This window comes from Salminus brasiliensis, chromosome 15 (assembly GCF_030463535.1).
Source record: "Salminus brasiliensis chromosome 15, fSalBra1.hap2, whole genome shotgun sequence".
NCBI classification, from domain to species: Eukaryota; Metazoa; Chordata; class Actinopteri; order Characiformes; family Bryconidae; genus Salminus; species Salminus brasiliensis.
In genome coordinates this window covers 7,301,068-7,309,456 of record NC_132892.1, presented here as the reverse complement: position 1 = coordinate 7,309,456, position 8,389 = coordinate 7,301,068, and positions in this window count along the sequence as shown.

Below are 8,389 nucleotides of genomic sequence, written 5' to 3'. Positions count from 1 at the left end.
GCTCGAGTAGACAGCGAATAAGCAGGAATCCTCGTCCTTATCTAATCAGTTACATATCGTTGGGGTAAGCTATACTCACAAAAATGTCGTATATCACACCGTGTCACTAGGCAGTTACCTGTGTGTGTGTGTGTGTGTGTGTGTGTGTGTGAGTGTGTGTCGAAGCTGAAGAGCCTGCTGGATGTTTACTCCTGACGAGCTTTTAGCGCGTGTGCTCAACCAGAATAGCAGCGTCGTACTAACTCTCCATGCTTATATCCGTCATTGCACACAACAGCTGTAGGTGCACGGCTGGGCACTTTGATTTTCACTGACTCTTTCACTTGGGCGACTGTTTCCCCAGATATTCGCTGCGAGTTTCTTTCTCCACCAAGCGTGCAGCGCGAACCTATTTCGAACTGCTAAATCCCTCCTCAGAAAGGGGACTCTGTACCACAGTATGAGATAGAGAGAGCAGATGGCCTGTAGGCTATACTTAGAATCTGCCACAAGAGCCAGCTAGAAATAACCTAGAACCTAACGGAATTTTAAAATATCGTTCATAAAATCATCTCTGTGACCCAGGCTCAGTCTAACCTAATTTATTCATGTTTTCCCAATTTTCTGCAGAAAATGTATGCGAGGTCATTTGGAATGTTTTGATGTGAATTAATTAATAGAGAAAATTACTGAACCTGTTTTTTTTTTTCAGCGGCAGTAGTGCAAATATAGCAATTTTTTACTGTCCAACATGACTAGTTTTTATATATAATGGTAAGGATGGTATTGTGAGTCTTTAGTGAGGTTCTTGAATGAAAAAACAAAACAAAAAAACAACAAAAAATATACACTAAAAACTATACCTCCCCAAATTATAGCAAACCAGTTTCTCAAACAGCACATGTCACTTTTAGAGGCATTACCTCACTACCACAGTGAAACACTATAATTCAGTAAGTTTTTGAGTTCTTGAGTGTAGCACTTCACACCAAAACACTCTAAATGACTTTGTGTGCATGTTAACCATTTACACATGTAAAAAATGGTCAAGTCATCAGAACTCTGTTTTAAAATATTACTTTTTTGCCTTGTGCTACAGACCAATATTTGTTGAGCTTTTGCAACAAAAGATTTTTCTGTTTGCATAGTAATCCAAATGCAGTGACATTTCAAACTGCTTTACTTCGATAACTATCCGCTCACAGGAAACAACAGGCTAGAATATAAGATAGAATATGTAAAATAAGCAAAGAAGATACAGCTTTGTCAAATAAAATAACCTATAAAAATAGCAATGTACACAAAATCAACATGTTCACATAGAAATGTGTTGACATCCCAAATAACTTACTAGTTTTATTAACATTTGTATTAACTAAATACACTAAAAATATGATACAATTAAACCTTTCAATGAGCTAAAATTATTCTGAGAAAAAAGGGCAATGGTTCTGTAAGAATGTTTATATTGTTCTTTATATATATACATTATTATATGTATATTTTATATACATTATTATATGTATATTTTATATAACCTTTATAGAATATTTTAGCACAACTATCTATACAAGTCAAAGCATAAATTTTCCTTTACATAAAAACTTAATTTAAAAAAATTAAGAAGCTATTAACAGTTGCTGAAAGGTCTGGTAAAATTATGCAAATGCAATTAATTAAATGCAGTGGGTTTTGTTTGAACCAGATAAGTGCAAAACCTATCTACACGAAAATCAGTTTAGTCCCTTTCAAAGGAGATTGTCTGTATGGAAAATACTGTAATTTGAATAACGATCACACCTAAATGCACTTTACACAAACATGTCACACATTTAATGAGCTCTGAGACAACACAAAAACTTTGTTGATTTTGACACAGTGTGTCCTCCACTTCTACAAACAAACTGTTTTAGCCCAATAAAATTGTGTTATTTCTGTACAATGTGTGTTGATTAATGTGTAACGAGGATAACGGATCCCACTGCGGGACTAATAAAGGACTATCTTATCTTATCTTAAAATGTAAGGGGAATAAGGACAGATATAGTCAGAAATAAGAAATGAAATATACCTTCATGAAAAAAAAACAGACGATTTACTTCAAGATTCAAACCACTGATAACCATTGATGATGAACAGATGAAGGAAAGATTAACTTGAGTATGGAGGTAAGGAAGGATTCATAATCCAAAGTAATACTACATCATTTGTCAAACATGCTGGAGGTACTATTAATTCATGGTTATGTATGGCTGAACTAGGATGGGACTAGGTTACTGGTTTATTGATGGTGTGATTTAATTGAACATGTTTTTTTCTAACTGAAGACAAAGCTGAAAAGCCGAAAGACCTATTAAAATTAAAAAAAAAAAATGTGATAATGAAAACAAAACAAAATCAGTACATTTACAATCAATAATCAATTCATTCACAACCAGAATCAATGCTTTGGCCTACCAAAGCATCTCAAAAGAGGAAACCCGGCACTGGTGATGTCCATGGGTTCTAGCTGCAAAGGACTGAAGGCACATAGAATTATTGAAAATATTACATGTATATTATATAATTATGTTAGTTTGACCAATTACTTTTAAGCCTGAAATGGAGGGACTGTATAACAATATCTGCTATTCTGAAATTGTAAAAGCAATATTGTTATTGTCTACACTTTAGTCACATTACTCATTACTTCATTGAGTGAAGGTTCACACAAGGTTCACTGGTTACAGAGGCGAGTTACAAACAAATTGTATCACTGTCCAGATAATTATGGACGTGACTGTATTTTGGAATTATGTTACACATGTATGTGTTAAATGAAACAGAATATCAGATGTGTGAAAAGAATGATGCATATCGCCACAACACCACAGATCCCCTCATTATACATCATTGTGTTGAACTCCAAAAGGCCAGTGTCTGCTTGCACCAACAGATCTTAACTGCTAAGTCAGTCATAGCTAGATTTGCAGTTTTAAGAGTAGTCATACATGTGAAAAACATGTGTGCCATATTGACATACCAATAATAGTATGACTAAGTAAAATAGACACATACCTTCTACTGGTAATAACAGACTTGCCAATTTATGCTACCAATGTATAAAAGAAGAAAGAAGAAACTGTACAGACTGTGACTGATGAATAAATATAACAAATAAATGAATCCTCTCCATCTTCTGACAACATCACAGCTCTTTTGAAGCAAGAACACATAGCTACCAGATGCACACAACTCTGGGCACACTATGCCAGTGTATATTCAGTGCTACTAGACACTTGAGATAATCACAATTCCTAAAAGTAAAAAAAACTAATTATGCATACATTTTCCTTTACATTTATTTGTTGCTAGGTGGTTGCTAAAAAGTTGCTATGGTATCAAAGGGTGGTTCAAATGGATGTTTTAGGATAGTGGTCCAGTGGATACTGTGGTACCCCATGCAGTTGGTTGGTGTATTTGTATCATTGTGACATTTGAAGGGTGCAAAAACTTTTTGAACCCTATTCATTCCTATGGTAAAAAGTAAAATCTGTCGCTACATAGAAACTCACACAATCAATCAATCTGGAATTATAACAGTGTCTATATATCAAATACTGCAGGAAGAATTACATGACAAAAAACAGGAAGAAAAATAATAAAAAAGAAGAATATAAATCAAATAACAATATTTATTGTGAATTGCTTGTGCATTAAAATATACTATAATAATTTGCACATAGCTTAATAAATCTGTGCACATATCAATAGCCTTTTGGCTTATGCATGTAGTCTTGAGAAAACTCCAGATAGGCAACATTGCTAATGTTCTTGCTATTCTACTACTATTCCTGTTTCGTGTTTGCTTGATGAACATGAACATTGGCATTACTCCATGCAATTTGTGCCAGAGGACCATTCCTTGGAGAAGAGTAACAGTGGTGCTGAATTCCTTGTTTTTGCATATCATCTACCACACAATTGGTGGAGGCTAAATACACAAATAGTTTTCTAGCTTACTGAGCTAAAATAATCTTATTATTTTTCTAAATTCTCAAGAACCCAAAAAAAATAAAAATAAAAAAGGAGATCTCCTTAATATAAATAAATATATAGTTTCTCCAAGGCAAACATGAGACCAGATGGAAATACAAAGGAGACTTCAGCATAAATTTCCTGTGGCTCAAATGTGTCTCCTGAGACCTATTGAATGAATTCATCCATTTCTCATTCAGGACTAAGAGACTTTTCAGTTTGGATGCTGTGAATTGCTATTTGGGGCAATTTTTATCTTAATAGCTGCACATGAACAAATATATTAATTCACATTTTATTTGAATAGACTTTTTTTTTTTTTGCAATGTCCTTGATCCTTGAAAAAACAAATCACCTCTCACTGGCAAACAATTATGTTAGGAACAGTTAAAGGTAACAAAACAAAGAGGATGACTTGGAACAAGATGGAAGGATATAAACAGAGGAAACATGAATTGGCTATTAAAAAACCTGAAGATACAAATATAAGACAGGATATTCTAAAGAAACATTAATTTACTATATAAATTAAAACAAGAAAGCAATCTCATGCCTTTAAATGAACTTATGTATCCAGAGGTTTATGGTATCCTTTTTCAGACTAAAATATTTAATGTTGAATGATTTGGCGCAATTGATACATGTAAGAACTATTACCTTTTTTGGCATTTGTTTAAATTGGTTCTTTTAAACTATTTAAATTTGAACAGTTAAATGATTTAGGGCATATTTTATATGGACAATGTACTGTGAGTGCAAATAAATATAAGTGTAGACAAAATTATTTAAGAAACAATTAAACAGTGAACAAATAGGGCATTGCATGTTTCCTACCTAATCAAAACAAACCACAGAATGCTGTAAATAAAATAGAAGCATTTATTTATAACATTCGGTGACTTATTTAAAGACAGAAATCTTGGTGTGACACCATCTGCTTTTTTATACAGAATAAGATGGATGACAAGTCATTATATGGACAGCTGCATGGAATTGTAACCGCCTCTTTACATCCCCTAACATCAGGCATCAGTTCAGAACAAAAAAAGATTTGAGCACACAATTTTGCTGTGTGATGTGCAACATGATGATACACTATGTCATATGTTAAGTTTGCCCCACATACCACAAACTACCTAAATGCCTGTCTACAACTTGAAATTCAATTCATTTAACTTTAGGATTATTTGTAAAGTACATTTTACACTTGAGTGCTGTCACAGAGCAGTATTAAATCAAACTGAATTGTTTGCAGTAAACATGAAATCAATCAAATAATTGCCTCTGGTGGACAGTAATGATGTACATGTACTTTTTACTGCAAGTAAGAGCTTTTTTTCCCCTAGTATTTGAACTTGTTTCATAATTTCCATATATGTTCTTTATGAGTTGGGGATTGAATGTCATGTTTTAAACTCTTTTAGTTAACCAAAGAAATTAAGATTTTTTTAAGTGTTCTCATTTCACACATAAAATGTAACTTTTCCACTTTTTACTCTGCAATATGGCACATTCTACAGCATGTTGTTAAACTTCAGTGTGAGAAAACTTTCAACATTCACAAACATATGGAGTACTTTTAAACTGAAACAATTCAGGCAGAGGGCACCTTTCACTAAACCCCACCCCTAAATACTGATTGTCTAGAAGTAGCTCAGCAACTACAAATAGGCCAAGGAACATCTGACAAGCTTTCAGTGAAAAAAGAGAATTTTGGATCAACAGGAAAGAAATGTTACTAGGTGTACAATTATATAAATGTATACATTAATGTAACATACTTTGTTTTACACATTTAACCGTTTTACACATTTAAATCCAGTAAATTCAACAAACGTTTAAATTTTAGTGTAGAATCACTTACGTTCACTGTTTTTGTTAACTCTTTCAACCCTTGCATGTGGTTCTTGGCTGAGTTTCCCAGAATCTTGACACAAAGGTGATTCTTAAATGATGAAGCAAGCATTAGGAGAGTAAAGAGAACAAACATTCTCCTTCAATCGTCACTACTTTCTACAGGTGGACAATAGACAGTGTCCTGACAAGCTGACAGCTGAAAAGATCATCAGGGTCCCTCTATACATCATCGATGCCATCTTCCTAAAATGCTATGTCTGCAAGGCAACCAGCATTGTGAATTTTCCTAAGACCCTTTTCACCCTCCTGCTGTATGCTAAAAGATGCCAGATCATCTGTTCCACCACCAACAGACTCAACAACTTGTTCCCAGAGAAGTCGATTTAAACAAACTGCATATTTAGTGTTGTGTATGTGCACTATATGTTGAGTGGTGAAATGTCTTTTGTCTGTTGCATCATGGGCCTTAAAAATGATATTCTGTTCCAAAGCATATAAGTCATATTGAGGAATGACAAGTAATTTGACTTTAAACATGCATTTGTGAATCTGGGCCCTATTTCATTTTAAACACAGACTAAACTGAAACACATGTGTATGTGAATAAGCAGAGATAAGCTACTGTAGGTTAAAAAGATAATTAAATGAAGGTAAATAATTGAGGAAAAGTGAGGATATCAGGTGCATCCTGCATGCCAGTGGAGTCTATTAGACCCTGTCAGTAATGTCAATCATAACACTTGAAGTAGTAAAAATGTCCACATTAGGTCAGCACAAAATAACTATTCAACTGTTTAATATGTCACTGTGTCTGATGCCAAGCCTCAGCTAGACGGATATAAATGGGTCTGTGAAACAGCAGAACTGCATTATGTGATTGAATGATCACAAGCAATTTTCACAGCAATGTTCCAATATCTAATTTAAAACCTTCCCAGAGTAGTATAAATTGTAACAAAAAGAGCGACAAACTCCTTGTTAACACTGTTTGATAAGCAGGCACTATCACTAAACATCTGGACATATAACACATGACCCCCTATTTCATGTATGTGTAATTCTCAATTTTTAATTTTTCCCCATTTAAATTTTTGACTTAAAATCTTTACTCTTTGTGACAGTGCATTTTTAAGATTTAACAATTTAAAGCAAGTGTATTATATTTGATACACATCTGTGTGTTTTACACCTCTGCAACATCAGTGTGATAATAAATAATTAATTATTAAAAACAACATAAATAATAACAATATATAATACAACACTGTATAATCACTGTGGCTTTTTGGAACTTATGCTGGGTGTGGCCTCTTTAAATGCAGTTTGTAAGTATGTTGTTTATAAGCTGATATGAAGCGTGCACAGCAGCCCCCTCTGCTGGGGAGGGGCACACAGTTTCCAATCTTGTTCCAGTACCAGTTTTATTGTTTAATTGTTTTTTAATTACTCAGTTCTGTTTATAAGTCATAGATTAAACAACTATATATTATTATATATAACTATATATTTTATTCACTCTTGTGGTAGTTGTACCCATGTATCAATTTGAAACATGTGATGACAAGAGCTAGCCAAGCCAGAGTACTGCCTGCACACTGTAGAGTTAGTTGTAACAACAAGAGAAAGCCAATATCCCCATAATACCATAATCCAATGATAAGTTTTGGATACATAGAGTAATCACAAAAAAAGGTTTGTCTGTTCAACCTAAAAAAAACTGTGAAGCAAACTGTCATGTGAAGCAATTGAACTGGGTTTTTTTTTTTAGCTCAAATAAATACTTTGCATGAAACCAGTACATAGACAGTGTAGAGGCACAGGCTTGCACCCCTAGCCTGAGCAATAAAAAAGGAACTTAGAATGGACATGGACAGCAAGAGGGTAGAGTTGCAACCTTCCCAAGTCAAACAGTCACATACAAGTTGAGAAATGCTCTAAATTGCCAGGATACTCAATGCCAAAGCATGCCAAAGCATGACTAACATTAGACCACTCACATTCTGCAGACCAACTTTAACCACATTCACACAGAATTAGAAGTACTGTTTTCTTCAGCAGTAATTGATACTTTTGATATTATTGACTCTGGGCTTAGACTGTCTTCGTCTAATTTCCAATGGCCTTGTTTAAGCCAATCATATTGTTGTGAGCTAACAGCCTAAAGCTATTTAAATAGCTTTAGGTTGTTAGCTCACAACAATATGATTGGCTTAAACAAGGCCATTGGAAATTTTACACCAGACAGCTGCAGCTATTTTGAGTTCTTTAGGACCATATTTCAAAGGAGAATAAATATAGCCCACTCCAAGTCCTGGATTCAAGGAGGGTCAAAAGCCAAATGATTATTTCACAAATATACTACAAAGCACATTTTTTTATGAAAGTGGAGGGAAACATAAAGATATTATCATAATCAACAGAGGAGATAAGAAAAATAAAAAAAATATTAAAAATAAACAATTACTAAACTGTTAACATACATAACACATTTTGTGAAAAAAAAAACATCACATACAAGCTAAGAAAGGGTGCTCAC